This window comes from Sesamum indicum, linkage group LG11 (genome assembly GCF_000512975.1).
Source record: "Sesamum indicum cultivar Zhongzhi No. 13 linkage group LG11, S_indicum_v1.0, whole genome shotgun sequence".
NCBI lineage: Eukaryota > Viridiplantae > Streptophyta > Magnoliopsida > Lamiales > Pedaliaceae > Sesamum > Sesamum indicum.
In genome coordinates this window covers 3,457,620-3,476,138 of record NC_026155.1, presented here as the reverse complement: position 1 = coordinate 3,476,138, position 18,519 = coordinate 3,457,620, and positions in this window count along the sequence as shown.

The following is an 18,519-nucleotide window of genomic DNA, read 5'->3' as shown; positions in this document are numbered from 1 at the left end:
GTTTAATATACTTATTATGTGATTGGTTTAATTCGACTAAATTTGGTTTGAATAAGAATTTTCTTGACTATGTTATGAGAAAAATTCCTATACAAATCAGGTTTGATCGAACCAAATCAATAACAGAATAAATGCAATACATTTGTCATGTAATTGATTACTTTTTCTGAATTATAAACCAATCACCTTACAAGTGTATTCATGTAATTTTTTGATATAGGACCAAATCTTATCTGGATTAAAAGTTCCCAAATTAGGAGAAGTAAACATCAATATTCTAGGTTATTACAACCGATTATGTGGGAAGTTATTGTGAGAATAAATAGTTAATTTTTTTTGAAAATAAATAGTTAATTTTTTATATTTTAAAATATATTATAAATAATAATAAAATATATAAATCAACACATCACGAACTTAGGGGTACTATTGATACACCAAAAGACAAATTAATGTCTTGATATGACAAATCGTCACTTGTGAGTGAGAAATCTCTTTCTTTTTTATATTAACTAGTCGTTATGGCATGCCGTCCCTACGTGCATATAATAAATAATTATGTACACTTTAAAATATATTATAAATAAAAATAAAATATATATCACAACGCATCATATTTAAATAAAAATAAAATAAAATTAATTCAGGGATATTATCGACAAAAGAAAAATAGAGGGATTGAAATTTTCATATTGTTATAGAACATATAGATATAAATAATACAATTTGGTATGATCTGAATTGTATTCGTTAACTTCGTTGTTAGTTTCACTGCTCACACAATTAATGGAAGCGCACATTATACATCTTCTTACATTTTATTTTTTTTTACGAAAATTTGGACATTTCTTATCGAATGTTTTTAATTTTAAAATATATTTAAAATTTTTATAAAATAAAAAATTTAAAGTATTGAATTTCTATTTCATGGGACTAAAAGTATATTTTGTAAACCACGAGTTCTCTCGTGGAAATAAAAGTTAAAGAAAAACGATACATAAAGACATGGTATTAGGGATTTTGGAAGCAAGTACTAGACGTCCACTTGAGTGCGCGTGGGGAAGCTAAACCTTGGACGGTAGCAAGTGATGCAAAACCCGGACACGCGTTTAAGAATTGCTGTGAGTGAAGGTGAACCAGACACGTCGACCGCAATTCTACTTGCCCCGTCCACGCGCTAAGTGTGGAATGTCCCAAACGACGCACCCAAATGTTGGCGGAACTAAAAGTAAAACATATGGTGGAATGCCATATTAGCATGCTCGATATGTGAACTTGAATTTTTAAAAATAAATTGTATTCCCATTCATGAAGTTAGGCTAAATTACATATATTTTTGGATAATTTCACTCCCTTCTGCTGAGATTCAATATAATCAAATATAAATTTTATATAATTAGAAAAATTATATTTATTATCCATAAAGTTTGCATCTATTGAATTTATTGATATTAATTAACCTAAAAACTAAATAAAAAAAATTGATATTTACCATTGATTAACTAATTACTATCAAACAATTTATTTCCGACTAAACTACCCTTATGGCGATAAAGATATACCTTGTTACATACATTAGTGTGTGAAAACGCGTGATGGTAATTTGGTATAATAAAACAGTAATAAGTTAATTAGTGGTAGCTATAGATTTTTTTTTAATTTTTTTGTTAATATTGACAAATTCGGTGAATTTTTCACTAACGAAAGGACTTATTTGTTAGACGGAAGCTAACATCCAGAGTTTTAGATGTAATTTTCTAAATCACATGAGGTTTATACGTAATTATACCAAACTTGAAGATGAGAAAGTGTATAGTAGAGATATAGATATCAGCCAAATTTGATTTGCATACATTAATATACTTAAAATAAGGCGTAACTTTATTACACTTGTCGTATAATTAATATATAATTTTAAAAAATTAATTAACCACATAATAAACATTTATGTGCCTGTATTATTTATTTTGTTTGGATATTTATTTCAATTTAAAATTATTGACATATGTAATTAATTTTTTAATACAATAACACACTAAACGAATATAATTTTTTGCTACGGTTAATTATAATGGCCAAAATTATAGCAAATATAAATCAACAAATTCGCAACAGCTAATAGCCGTTGTTTCTGCAAGTGTGCTCAAAACATTAGTCATGGCTAAAACCATGACAAATATTTTGGCTATAGTTTAAACTATGGCGAATATTGATAATCATGATAAAAATTTAAGTTTTTATTTTAATTTTATTTAATAATGGTTAATATATGGTATTTATTTACCATAATTTTTAAATTATGGTCATTTCCAATGTAGCAATTTTTTTTTTTTTTGTAGTGACAATATTAAATATAATAGTAAATAAAGACATAGAAGAGTTAGATTAATTTTCTATCTCGCTAATGCGCTAAATTGGCATTTATGTCCTGATGAAATTTGGACCAACTACTTATTTCTTAGGGTTTAATGCAATTTACTCTCTTGTGATATTGAAAGTGAATAAATTATCTCTTTCTAAAAATAAAATTATTTTCTTGTATTTTTTAAAATAAAGTAATTTACCCCAACTCCACACTTGATTTCATGTAGTCCACATGTGTTTCCTTTATGTTTTTTTTTTAAAAATTTTTAATTAGAAAATTATATTTATAACCTTACTTAATAGTCATTGGATCTGGATGAATTTAAAATCCAAATCAATTAACAAGATTTAAATTTTCTAAATATTTAAATTGAATCAATGGTTTAAATTTAAATTTGTATGTATGTTATATAAATTTGAATTTAAAATATATGTAATATTTTAAATCTATAAAATAAAAATAATATATATACACACATATATATATATATATATATATATATGGAGAGAGGGAGGGAAGGAGGGCCAACAACAATGGTGGCTTGGAAAAGGAGGGTCGCGACAACAGGTACATGCGTTGGGGAAGGGGCGGACGCCACGCCATCTAATCCGCATTGCGGAAGAAGAGGGAAGGTTGGCAGCGACTGGCGCGAGTTAGGCAAGGTGTCAAGAGCCGCCCGCGTACTCGGCACCCTTGACGCGCACTTCGGCCACTCAACCGTTCTACATGGCCGACCAATCAACCTTCACCGACAGACGATGGACATCCGCAGTCTTAGAGTCCTAGGAGTTGGCCTTTTACTGCTTTGTTATTTGCTTTCTGTTGTTTAGATTGCTCAGGGGGACGTTACGCCTCCTGAGGTGCAAATTTCAGCTTTTCTATTATCTAGTGTAGACAATAGGATTTATTTTTTTAAGCCTATTATAGGGGGGAGGGGGGGGATGAGTTCAAGAAGCTTGGTTTAGTGACGTGTTAGAGTCCCCCTCAAGGCGATCCCCTTGCTTTAGCATCGTTGTTTACTGTATACGCATTTTTCAGCAATAAATAAAGCTCCTTTCTGAAATCGCGTGTGCAATTTACTGTTGTGTGATTTGTTCCTCCCTATTATGATTCATTTCGGCGCGCTGCGTTAGTGCTGAGCGGAGGTGTGTGTGGAGATTGGCGGACGTAGTCAGCGGACTACTAGCCACACGTTGGCGCTTTGTGGAAGGCGCCTCGTGAGAGGTGGTATCAGAGCCTCGTGCCGAGATGGGGCCCAGGCGTGCGAATGCTGCTGCTGCAAAGGTGTCGGGGCAAGATCCGGAGAGCCCGCAACACGCAGCTTCATCTAGCGAGAGAGCTAAGAAAATGGAGGACGGACACTCCCGGTTGACCGAGTTGGAGGAGAAGGTGTCTTCCCTAGAATCTGAGATCACGGTGTTGAAATTCGGAGTTGGACGAATGTCGGCAGGTGATTTAGGAGATGGCTGGCATATTTGGTGGTGACGGCATTGCCGATATGCGGCGTAACATGGAGCAGATGTCTATTCAGATTGGTTTGCTCCAGCGTGCAGTGAGTAACGCCCCTGTTGTTGCTCATGATCCTGGTGCTAGGCTTTGGATTCCAGAGCCGAAGGCCTATAGCGGTGCGCGAGATGCGAAGGAGGTAGAGAACATCCTTTTTGACATGGAACAGTACTTCCTTGCGGCAAACGTGCAGGACGAGGCAAGGAAGGTGTTGGACTGCGACCATGTATCTGACTGGTGATGCAAAGCTGTGGTGGCGTACCAAGTATGCGGAGATCCAGGCCCATCAAGTGCAGCTTGATACGTGGGCTCTTCTACGGGAGGTGATCAGAGAGCAGTTCTTCCCGGAGAATGTTGAGTACAATGCTAGGTGGGCATTGCGAAAGCTTGAGCATACAGGTTCCGTGCGGGAATATGTGAAAGCTTTCTCAGCGCTGATGCTGAATATCCTAGACATGTCAGAGGTGGACAAGCTGTTCACTTTCATTGAAGGCTTGAAACAGTGGGTGAGAAATGAGTTGCAGCGGCAACAGGTGACTGATTTGAGTTCGGCTATTATAGTGGCCGAACGCTTGGTAGATTTGAACCAAGAGACTTGGAAGGATAGGCAGGCGACGCCTAGTCTAGCGCAGAATAAGCCGGGTGGGATGAGATCATTTAGGAATAACTTCAGAGGTGGGGGAGACCAGAAGCCTCACACTCAGAATGGCTCACAGGGCGGTTCAGGTAGGAACAAGCCCCAAGAGAACAGGCAGGGAGCACCATAGAGGAGGAGCGGATGTTTCTTCTGCAATGGTCCGCATGGGTTTTGGGATTGCCCAAAGAGATAAGTGCTGAATGCATTGGCGACCTTTTCCGACAAGGCGTCACCCTCGAAGAGTGTGGAGCCACAAGCATCGGTAGGTGGCGAGAATGACTCAGAGGAGGATGAGGACAATTTGGGTGCTGTATCCCAATGGTGTAGTACGTTGTCCACGGTGGCGGCAAAGAGAGTTGTGCCATCCCTTGCGAGAAAGACTGCCCCGGCTCTTACTGTGAAACAACTGAAAAAGGAAGAAGAAGAAGTTCAGCCCCAGAATCCTAGGAAGAAAGGGTTGATGTTCGTTGATGTGAAGATTCATGGCAAGCCGATCCGTGCCATGATTGATACTGGAGCCTCTCACAACTACCTTGCGAGCGCCAAAGTGGCGAGACTCGGGCTCGTGCTGGAGAAGGGAGTTGGGCGTGTGAAGACGATCAACTCGGCTGCACAACCCATTGCCGGTGTAGCCAAGTCTGTGCTGATTAAGGTTGGTGCTTATGAGGGCAAGGCCAATCTTTCTATTGTGGTAATGGATGACTTCAAGCTTATCCTCGAGCTTGAATTTCTACGGGATACACGCACAGCGGTCTTACCTCATGTCGATTCGCTGATGATGATGGGAGTGAAACCGTGTGTCATCCCTACCTTGGCCGGACGCACAGGAGAGAAGAATTTGTCGGCCATGCAGTTTGAGAAGGGTCGCAAGCGGAATGAGCCATCCTACTTGTGTACTCTTCATTTTGAGGAGATGGAAGAGGTGTCAGGGCCCATCCCTGGCAGTATTAAGAGATTGTTGAAAGAGTTTGAGGACGTGACTCCAGACGAGCTGCCTAGGAAGCTACCGCCGAAGAGGGCAGTGGATCACGAGATTGAGTTGGTGCCTGGCACGAGACCTCCCGCCAGGCATCGTACAAGGTGTCGCAACTTGAGCTTGTGGAGCTTAGGAAGCAGTTGAAGGATATGCTGGAGAGCGGAATCATCAAACCCGCTAAGTCGCTGTATGGAGCGCCGGTCCTATTTCAGAAAAAGGTCAACAACTTTCTACGCTTGTGTTGTGATTATCGGGCGCTGAACAAGATCACTGTGAAGAACAAGTACCCGATACCGTTGGTGGCAGACTGCTTCGACCGTTTGAGTCAGGCGAACTACTTTACAAAGATAGACTTGAGGTCGGGCTATTGGCAGGTCCGAATCAAGGAGGGCGATGAGACGAAGACAACAGTTGTCACGAGGTACGGAGCTTTCGAGTTTTTTGTCATGGCTTTCGGCCTGACTAACGCTCCCGCAATCTTCAGCACCCTGATGAACCAGGTACTTCATGGTTTTCTTGATGAGTTTGTGGTGGTGTACTTGGACGACATTGTGGTGTACAGCAAAACCTTGGTCGAGCACGAGGAGCATTTGCGGTAGGTTCTGACGAGACTCTGCGAGCACGAGCTATATGTGAAGGTGTCGAAATGCTCATTTTCTCGAGAGAGTATCAGTTTCTTAGGACACATCGTGGAGAGAGGACGCATTCAGATGGATCCCAAGAAAGTACAGGCTATTGAGGAGTGGAGACCGCCGAGCGATGTTCATGACTTGCGCTCATTTCTTGGCTTGGCGAATTATTATCGGCGTTTCATCAAGGACTACTCCGTGTAGTACAGCTTTTGACGGACTTACTGAAGAAGACAGAGACTTGGAATTGGACGCCCTAATACCAAGTAGCCTTCGATGATTTGAAGAGAGCGATGGTGACATATCCTGTATTGGCCTTACCAGATATGTTAAAGCCATTCATGGTGGAGACAGATGCTTCAAACTTTGCTTTAGGAGGAGTTCTAATGCAAGACGGCCATCCAGTTGCCTTTGAGAGCAGAAAGTTCAAGGATGCTGAACGACGTTATTCAGTGCACGAGAAGGAGTTGCTGGCCGTAGTTCATTGCGTTCGACTATGGTGGCACTATTTGTTAGGCTCTCCCTTCGTGGTCAGGACGGACAACACTGCAGTGAGTCATTTCATGTCGCAGCCGAAACTGACCAGTAGGCAGGAACGTTGGCAGGAGTTACTATCAGAATTTCAGTTTGTGTTGGAGTACCGGGCCGGTTCCAGCAACCACGCAGCAGACGCCTTGAGCCGCAGGGCAGATTTGGAGAATTTGGAGTCGATAGCAGCGCTCTCCTCTAGTGCGGCTGCTATCTCTGTGAAGGATCAGGTGCGGGAGTTTCTACCGAGAGATCCCGCAGCGCAAGGCCTGATTCGGCTTGTCGAGCAGGGCAAGGCTTGGCAGTTTTGGATCAAGGATGGATTATTGATGACCAAGGAAAATCGCGTATATATTCTGAGAGGTGGGGACCTACGGAGATCACTCCTTTTAGAATGCCATGACACTCTTTGGGCGGGATACCAAGGACAGGAGCACACGTATGCCTTGGTGCAGAGGGCCTACTATTGGCCATAGATGCGGGACGATGTCGAGACGTATGTCCGCACTTGCTTGATATGTCAGCAGGACAAGGCATACTATCAGAAGAAGGCTGGTTTGCTGCAACCACTTCCCATCCCAAAGCGTCCATGGGAGAGCGTATCCATGGATTATATTTCTGGATTGCCTAAGGTCGGGGACTTAGGCTTTATTATCGTCGTGGTAGATCATTTGTCGAAATATGCTACTTTCATTGCAGCACCCAAACATGTTACGGCGGAAGGGACGGCTCATCTCTTCTTCAAGCACATTGTGAAGTATTAGGAACTGCCAAAGGATATTGTCAGTGATCGAGACTCCCGTTTCACTGGCGTCTTCTGGATCGAGCTGTTCAAACTCCTCGGGTCCACACTTTCCATGAGCTCGAGCTATCATCCATAGTCCGATGGTCAGACAAAACGCTTTAATTCTATGTTGGAGGACTACCTTCAGCTCTTTGTGCGAGGTACACAGAAGGATTGGGTGAAGCTCCTGGATGTCGCTCAGTTGTGTTTCAATGCTCAAAAGAGCTCTTCCACCAACAAGAGTGCTTTTGAAATCGTTACTGGGCAATAGCCGCTCCTTCCTCACACTCTTGATACCCCACAAAGTGTGAGATCCCCTCTTGCTCGAAATTTCTCTTAGGAGTGGAAGCAGAATATTGATATCGCTAGAATTTTCCTGGAGATAGCTCAGAAGCAGATGAAGAAGTATGCAGATCAGAATCGCCGCTTCATCGAGTTCAATGCGGGAGACCTGGTGCTGGTGAAGGTCCCGGATCCGAGATTATCAAAGTCATCAAGGGGGAGAGATCCTAGGTTGATGCAGAAGTATGTTGGCCCTTTGCCTGTCGTTAGGCGTATTTGGACGGCAGCGTACAAGATGGAGTTGCGGCCCTGGTGGAAGATTCACAACGTCTTTCATGTTTGCTAATTGAAGAAGTATTCAGCAGATAAGGAGGATGACACCCGCAATCAACCCAGCACCCACAGCTTGAGTTAACGAAGACGAAGGAGAAGGTGGCTGAAGCAATCTTAAATCACCGAGCGATGACTACCACGAAGAGAGACCACACAGAGTACTTGGTGAAATGGAGGGGATGCAACAGCGAGGAGAACACTTGGGAGCGAGTGACGAACCTAATGGCATTTCTACCTCTTGTCAAACCGTACCATGCTTCCATAGCGTCGGGGACGTCGCTATCTCAGGTGGGGGAGGATGTCAAGGGCCACCCGCGTACTCGACACCCTTGATGCGCACTTCGGCCATTCAACCGTTCTACATGGCCGACCAATCAACCTTCACCGACAGACGATGGACATCCGCAGTCTTAGAGTCCTAGGAGTTGGTCTTTTAGTGCCTTGTTATTTGCTTTCTGTTGTTTAGATTGCTCAGGGGGACGTTATGCTTCCTAAGGTGCAAATTTCAACTTTTCTATTATCTAGTGTAGACAATAGGATTTATTTTTTTAAGCCTATTATAGGGGGGAAAATGAGTTCATGAAGCTTGGTTTAGTGACATTTAGAGTCCCCCTCAAGGCGATCCCTTTGCTCTAGCATTGTTGTTTACTATATACGCATTTTTCAGCAATCAATAAAGCTCCTTTTTGAAATTGCATGTGCAATTTACTGTTTTGTGATTTGTTCCTCCCTATTTTGATTCCTTTCGGCGCGCTGCGTTAGTGCCGAGCGGAGGTGTGTGTGGAGATTGGCGGACGTAGGCAGCTGACTACTAGCCACACGTTGCGCTTTGCGGAAGGCGCCTCGTGAGACAAGCGGAGAGTGGATGATATCTAATCCGCATTGCGGAAGGAGAGGGAAGGTTGGCAACGACCGCGAGCTAGGAAAGGAGGAGGACAGGTGGCGATTGGGTGTGGAGTAGGAAGGGTGAGGAGGGCGACAAGGGATGAAGCGGGGTAGGGGCGTTGACGATGGGAGGGTGATCAGGAGATGGAGGCGGAGTTCAGAGGCAGTGATGGGGTTGGGGCGGCAGTGGAGTTTGTTTGTTTGTTTAAATTAATAAAAGTATATATATTATATATAATATGTATATATGAAAGCATACACCTCTTCATATTCTTTTTTAATACCCATTATGTTATACCCTTTTGTATCTCCCATTATGATTTGTAATTATAATAATTATGGTGTATTTTGTAACCACAATTTTGGTGGTCTATAAATACCACCATGTATTTCATTTGTAAATGAATTTTTGGAGAGAGTAAGAAAGTGATTTGGAGAAATACATATATTATTTTCTTTATATTCTATTAGGAGTGATAGGCCAATAAACTTAGAATTTCTTTAAGTTTATAAAACGTTATCAGTACGACGTTACGATTGATCAAGGTAGAGTGTTAATTTTTCTAGTATAATTTTTATTCTTTGTTTGTTTACCTCTATAATATCATAGTTACTGTTATTCTTGATTCTTCATAATAAAATATGAGTAATTATATTATATATTTCAATGTCTTCTGAAGTAGACATATATATATCTATATATATAAATTCTCGATTTCATCCTCTGAAGTGGATGTGATATTGCCTCCAAAAGTAGGCGTATAATTCTTGATTTTATCCCTTGAAGTGGATGTGACATTGCCTCCAGAAGCAGGCATACAATTCTTGATTTTATCCACTGAAGTGGATATGTTCTATAAAATTTCATTGCTTCCTGAAGTAAGTAATGAGTTAAAATCATCTCCAGTAGTAGGTGAAATATTTTATACCAATTATTTGCAATATCATTCCTGAAGCGATGATAAGTATAATGTTCAATTTTCTCACCACCTGAAGTGTTTTTAGATAATGGCTTGATCAAGAAGCCCAATGCTTCTTCGTTTATTTATTTGATTTGTGACATTTTTTTTCGATAACATAGTACAACTATTGTTATATGACTAACTTGAAGTTAATTTTATTAACTTACTTTGCCCACATAGTTTTCTTTTATATGCTCATATATGTATTTTGCATGTTTTGCTAATATATTTATGTGCAACAAAATTATTTGTTAAGAAATAATTTTGGCATGAATACCATTTAATTGCTATTTGTAACATTATAAGATTTAAGCCAAACTTAAATATATTTAATTCCATGTATGCATGCCATAATAATTCATACTAATTACATGGTAACTTATATGTAACTTAATGTTAGTAATGTTTCATGTCATTTTTACTTTATATCATGTGTAATACATATTATTTTACTTTTATGTATATGTTGAATATATATGCTAAAAGTGCATATTAAACTTGTTGTAGCTTAATGGCCAATCTCACAAAACTGGATTTCGTGGCTCTTGATGTTTCTGAAAATACTACCTATCATGGGTTCTTGAAGCCGAACTATATTTGGCAAGTAGCAAACTGGGAGAAATAATAAAAGCAAATACTATTGCTTCTGAGCCAGACTGTGCTAAAGCAATAATTTTACTTCGTCATCATCTTCATGAGAGCCTGAAGTCTTAATATTTAACAGTCAAAAGTCTTTTTCAACTCTGGAAGAGTTTAAAGGATCGATTTGACCATCAAAAGATTGTAATCTTACCACGTGCAAGATATGAGTGGATACAATTGCGACGGCAAGATTTCAAAATAATTGCTGAATATAATTCTGAAATGTTTCGAATTGTATCAGAATTGAGGTTATGTGGAGAAGATGTGACGGATGAACAAATGTTGGAAAAACCATTTTCTACTTTTCATACATCCAACCTTGTACTCTAGCAGTAGTACAGGGAACGTGGGTTCAAAACCTATTCAGAGTTGATTTCATGCCTGTTTGTTGCAAAAGAAAATAATCAACTTTTATTGAATAACCATCACACCAAACCCACTGGTTCCAAACCACTTCCTGAAATTTCAGCGGCATTGCCTGAAACAAATGCTACTTCTTCACGAAAGGGGCGTGGTTGATACCATGGCCCATCGCGAGGCCATTCTTATGGTCGTGGTCGTGGCGGTCGCGGTCGCGGTCGTGGTCGCGGTAATGATCGTGGTAATACATGGATTAATCCCAATATTCAGAAGAACAATGGGAACAAGACAACGAATCAACAAGAGAAAACAACAAATGGAGATCTTTGCCATAGATGTGGGATGTCTGGACATTGGTCCCGTACCTGTCGTACGGTACAACATCTGGTCAAATTATACCAGGCTTCTGTGAAAGCAAAGGGTAAAGATGTCAAGACTAATCTTGTTGAGGCTAGAATCTCAGACAATACCCACATGGATGCATCAAATTTTTTTCAGTCTATTGAAAACAATGACAAAAATCTCCCTGAGCTGCCCTTACAGTTTGGGGACATTTCTGAGGATTTCGATATGTTTGTTGATTAGATTTATCCCAAATATTATTACTATGTTTCTATTATTCAGTTATGTTAACTTTCATTATTAGGATATTTCTTTTAATCTTGTAATATTTTTATATTTTATGAATGAAGTTTTCTTTTACTTATTATATGTCTATCTCATTTATATAGAATGGATCAAGCCATTACAAATCTCAATGACAAGGAGCATTGTCTTGTTGATAGTGCCACTACGCATACAATTTTGAGAAACAAGAAATTTTTCTCGAGTTTGTTAATGACAAGAACAAATGTGAGTACTATTTCAGGAGTTAGTAATCTTATTGAAGGCTACGGAAGAGCTACAATCTTGTTACCTGAAGGAACAAGATTGCATATCAATGATGCCTTATATTCTAGTAAATCACAAAGGAACTTATTAAGTTTCAAGGATATTCGACAAAATGGTTTTCATATTGAAACCATGAATGAAAATGGTATCGAATATTTATACCTTACAACATATAAAACTGGCCAGAAGCATGTTTTAGAAAAAATGAGAACATATACTTCTGGTTTATATGGCACATTGATAAGCTCCATTGAAACACATAGTATCACTAACCCGAAGTTAGTTGATCAAAGTATTTTTACTTTGTGGCATGATAGACTTGACTACCCAGGTAAAACAATGTTGTATAGAATCATTGAAAATTCACATGGACACCCACTAAAGGACCTGAAGTTCCTTGTTAAAAGTGATTTTATATGTTCGGCTTGTTCTCTTGGAAAGTTAATTACAAAGCCATCTATGACAAAAGTGAATATAGAATCTCCTATGTTTCTTCAACGAATTCAAGGAGACATATGCGGGCCAATAACACCGTCATGTGGGCTATTTAAATACTTTATGGTGTTGATTGATGCATCAACATGTTGGTCACATGTAAGCTTGTTGTCAACACGAAATGTTGCTTTTGCAAGACTGTTACCCCAAATTATTAAATTGAGGGCTCATTTTCTTGATTATCCTATTAAAAGGATAAGGTTAGATAATGCGGGAGAATTTACTTCTAAATCTTTCAATGATTATTGTCAATCAATTGGATAGTTGTAGAGCATCCAGTTGCTCATGTACATACTCAAAACGGCTTGGCAGAGTCGTTAATTAAGCGGTTACAATTAATAGCTAGACATTTATTGATGAGGTCAAAATTGCCTTCATCGGCATGGGGGCATGCAATTTTGCATGCAACGGCTCTAATTTTTCTTAGACCTACCGCTTACCATAAATTTTTTCCATTACAATTGGTCTCCGGAAGATAACCAAATATTTTTCATTTAAAGGTGTTTGGTTGTGCGGTGTATGTTCCAATACCCCCTCCTCAATGAACTAAAATGGGGCCACAAAGGAGACTGGGAATTTATGTTGGTTTTGAGTCTCCCTCAATTATTAAGTACCTTGAACCAATGACCGGTGATCAATTCACTGCTAGGTAGTTGGATTGTCAATTTAATGAAACAGTATTCCCGGCATTAGGGGGAGTAGATAAAGAGATTAAAAGAAAAGATATTGCATGGAATGCAACATCTATGTCTTTTATGGATCCACGGACAAATGATAGTGAACTTGAAGTTCAACGGATCATACATTTGCAAAGTGTTGCAAATAGGCTACCAGAAGCGTTGATAGATACCAAAAAGATCACAAAATCACATATTCCGGCTGAAAATGTTCCAAATCATTTAGAAGTCCCTGAAGCGATTCTTAAAAAAATCAAATGCATCTGAGTTAGAAATACGCCGGAAGCGTGGTAGACCACTTGGCTCTAAAGATGCAAATCCTCGAAAGAGAAAGGAACATATCAGACCACTTGGCTCTAAAGATGCAAATCCTCGAAAGAGAAAGGAACATATCGTCTCAATTAATCACGATGCCAATGTGACCACTAGTGTCTCTAAGGATAAAATCCCTGAAGTGGTTTTATCTGATGACTCTCAAAGTAATGAGCAAGATCTCGAGGACAATTACGAGATGTCTATTAATTATGCTCATAACAGTTTAGGTTGGTATCGAAAAGAAATTGAAATGAATGATATTTTTGCCTATTCTGTAGTCGTCCAAATCATGGATGAAGATGAAAATGATCCTCAAACTATGGAGGAATGTAGACATCAAAATGATTGAAAAAGTTGGAAAAAGGCCATACAAGATGAGCTAGACTCGTTAAATAAGCGAGAAGTATTTGGACCAATAATTCCAACACCAAAAGATGTCAAACCTGTTGACTATAAGTGGGTGTTTATACGCAAGAAAAATGAATGAAATGAAGTTGTAAGGTACAAAGCTAGACTTGTGGCCCAAGGCTTTACTCAAAAGTCCGGAATTGATTACTGAAACATATTCACCTGTAGTGGATGCAACCACACTTAGATTTTTGATCAGTTTATCAGTAATTGAACAGCTGCAAATGCAACTCATGGATGTGGTAACTGCATATCTGTATGGGTCATTGGATACAAATATATATATATATATATATGAGAATTTCAGAAGGATTAAAAATGCCTGAAGCATTACAGTCAAAGTCTCGTCATATGTACTCCATCAAATTGAAAAGGTCCTTGTACGGACTTAAACAATCAGGACGTATGTGGTACAATCGTCTTAGTGAGTACTTAATAAGAATTTTGCCTTGCCATAATCAAATAAGTTCATGTTTATTCATAAAGAGGACAGAGTCGGGATTTGTAATCATAACTGTGTATGTTGATGATTTGAATATTATTGGATCTCCTGAAGAGATTCGACAAGCAGCTGATTACTTAAAAAGTGAGTTTGAGATGAAAAATTTAGGTACTACAAAGTATTGTCTCGGCCTACAGTTCGAACATACTAAGGGTGGAATTTTCATTCATCAATCGAACTATATAGAAAAAGTCCTTAAGCGTTTTCATATGGACAAAGCTCATCCATTGAGTACACTTATGGTAGTTCGATCGCTTGATGTTAATAAAGATCCGTTCTGTCCTCCAGCACATAACGATGAGATTTTGGGTCCAGAAGTACCATATCTCAGTGCAATTGGTGTATTGATGTATCTTGCTAATAATATCCGACCAGATATAGCATTTTCAGTTAATCTAGTAGGAAGATATAGTTCAACACCAACAAAGAGACACTGGAATGGTGTTAAACATATTCTACGTTATTTACGTGGAACAAGTGATACGGGACTATATTTTGAAAGGCATGATGATGCCAAAACAACCAAATTAGTTGGTTATTAGATGCGGCGTATTTATCTGATCCACATAAAGCTATATCTCAATCTGGATATGTATCCATGTATGGTGGAACTGCTATTTCATGACGTTCAACCAAACAAACTTTGATAGCCACCTCATCAAATCATGCAGAATTAATCGTGTATGGCTTAGATCACTAATACATTATGTGCATGAATCATGTGGACTGGAATCAATCGAAAAGAGTCCTACAGTAATATATGAAGACAATGCGGCATGCATCGCCCAAATCAAGGATGGTTATATTAAAGGTGATAGAACCAAGCACATATTACCAAAATTTTTCTCCACTCACGAGCTTCAAGTGGAAGGCAAAGTTGATGTTCAACAAATTTCATCAAGTCAGAATTTAACAGATTTGTTTACGAAGGCATTACCAACAAAGGTGTTCAAACAACTCCTACGTAATATTGGCATGCGACACTTGAAAGATATCAGTTTCAATTGAGGGGAGATTATACAACTGTACTCTTTCCTTAGCCTTGGTTTTTATCCCATTTGATTTATTCAGACAAGATTTTTAACGAGGTAGGATGTATATGATAAAGAGGTATGCATTCAAGGGGGAGTATTATATATAAAATATATATATGAATGCATACACCTCTTCATATTCTTTTTTAATACCCATTATGTTATACCATTTTGTTCCCCTATTATGATTTATAATTATAATAATTATAGTGTATTTTGTAACCACAATTTTGGTGGTCTATAAATACCACCATGTATGTCATTTGTAAATGGATTTTTGGAGAAAATAAGAAAGTGATTTGAAGAAATACATATATTGTTTTCTTTATATTCTATTAGGAGTGATAGGCCAATAAACTTAGAATTTCTCTAAGTTTATGACAATATACTTGTAAAAATATTATATATTATATATTTAAAATAATATTTATGTTTGATAAATATTTTTATATTATCATATATATTAATATAGTATACATTTATACAAAAGATAATATTTTTATTCTTAGAAACTATACCCAATCATGGAAGAGGTGAGTGTATTACACTAATGAGGAACGCTTGCTACATTGTCAGGCCCTAAATAGGGGATTTGAGACGCGCACAGGGTCTTGTTTCCACAGACAATGCCAAATACTGTGTCTTGTGACTCAATCTGTACCTTATTGCGTAAGGTATTATTTGGCCTGACTTCACTAAAGAGAAGAGCCTTTAAAATTTATAAACCGCTCAAACTTCTTGCCTGCAATTAATGTAAAATGTTTGCTTATATCAGTAGTCTAATATATGGCATGTACTTCACATGTGATGTGATAATACTTTTTCTTTATAAAAAACAAAATATTTATATTATGCAATTAATTAATGAAAAATGGAGTAATTAAATAGGTTAGGAGCAGTGAGGTGGACATGCAACATTTGGTCCATGATTAGATACAAAGTGAGGAAGTCATAGTCTGTAGGCTGTGGGAGTGGACAAGATTTGATCATGTAATAAATGAAGGTTTTGTTAGTTTGTCTGTAAGAAGTGGAAATAAAAGAGAGACCAGTTGGAGGAAAGGAGGGATAAGATTCTTGTGGCCAAACTGCACCATGTCATGTACTCATAAAAAATAATAAGTTTCAAAAAGTATATATCTAAAATTAATTACACTTAAACCCCTTTAAAGATATAAAATTATATTTACACCTATTCCAAAATTTTTTATATGCACATAACTCTTTATTATGATTTGGACGAAAAATACTAACGTTAATAAAAAATAAATTAATTAATTTTTAATTTTGTCTATCATCTAACATTCTCATATATATTTTATACTTATAAGGAAATATATGTATCACATATATATAGAGTGAGGTTAATATCATTATATTTTCTTTTCTTATACGTACAAAGTTATTACATAAAAATATCAAATGAGGGGGTAAAATTGGATATTTATGCAATAATTTTGCTAATGTCATCATTTTTCATTCAAACCATAACGAAAGGGGTTCAGACGAAATTTTTGGAGGTGTAAGTATAATTTTAGAACTTCTTTGGAGGAAGTATAATTTCGTATTTTTAGAGGGGGTCTAAGCGTAATTAACCCATATATATAATTACAACGACCTCCCCCGATATTTGGCATAATTACGAATATTCCCGCTGATGTTTGATGAAATTATGTAATTCTTGGATGGAGGTATGAAATTGTCAACTTTGCCCTTATATTATTTTTTTTTATTTTTTTAAAGAAATTAAGAATTTATAAAAATCAAACTGGATGGATGAACAAATTTTAAGACTTATAAAAAAAAATATCCGCTTAGTCCAAAAAAAAATTTAAAAATAAATAAAATTATATTTTTTAATCCATAAGGACATTTTAGTAAGTTCACAAAAAAAATGGATGAAAACTTATGGATTGTGCTAATTGTTAGACGACTGTTAGAATTAGGAAGGTATTGATAATTTTTTAAATAATGAGGGAGCATTCATAATTATATCAAATTTTAGGGGATATTTTTGTAATTTATCATATATACATATACATACATAATGGATACAGTTCATCTGAAATTGAATTTGAGTGAAGTTACGGGAAGTAATGAATTCAGGGCTTTCTGTATTAATTTTATTTTTGAAATTAATCTGCAACGCAAATGAACATGAGAGATATGCAGTTATGGTAGTCATCCTCTTGACGTTAAAATCAGTCAGATTTCAAATTACGAGTAAAGGGATAGGGTAATCATAACTCACGTGTGTACATGTAAAATGAGTTGTTTGTTTGTTTATTTAATAAAGTGATAAATATCCACATTTTTTTTTTTTTTTTTTGTGGAATTTGAACTTATGATCTCAAATTTATTTACAAAATTTTAGTTTTAGCCTCAACCGCTAGACTAAAACTTTATTGATTTTGTACATGTAAAATAAGCTTATGGGACAACCTATATAGTTTTGTGATTAAGATAAAGGGTAAATTACAACCACTTCCCTTGAGATTTGATATAATTATAAATACCTATTTGTTGTTTGAGAAATTACAAATATCCCTGATCTTCACGACCATCTAACAATAAGCCCATTCCATTAGTCTGCATTAGGTTTTCATCTAATTTTTGTGGTGAATTAACCAAAATGCTCTGTTGGATTATAAATCATAATTTTATATATATTTTATAATTTTTTAAAATATTTTTATGAACTAATATTCCCCGTAGATTATCTTTTGGACCTAACCTCAATTTTTTTTATATTTTTTAAATATTTTATTATTTTTTTAAAGATTTCAGCAAGGGTGAAGTAGTAATGTTCATTTTGCTACCTAGAGGCTACATAATTATTTTTTATTTGAAGGGGGTATTTGTAATTTTTCAAACAACGAGGTTATTCATAATTATATCAAATCTCAAAGGAGGTAGTTGTAATTTAACCTAAAATAAATACAGTAATTTTACATTATAACTGATATTATATGATATAAAAGGTGATCATCGTAACTTTTCCTAGGGCACTGCAGTTATTTAGTTATGGGTTTTTATTTAAATCTTTATTTTGGAGTAATAGGGTGTTTGGCTGAATTTATAAGATTTTTAAAATATTTTATAGCTTATAAACTCTTGAAAAAATAGTTTGATAATTTTATTTTTGAAGAGTCTATAAGATTTTAAAATAAAATGTTTTGAATCTTATAAGTTTGAGGAAAAAAAAACAACTTAACCGGGCTAAATACAATTTACCCCCGTATTAAAAAAGCCCCGATGAAAAAATAAAGAGCAGTTTACCCCCGTATGACACTAAATATGATGAAATTTAT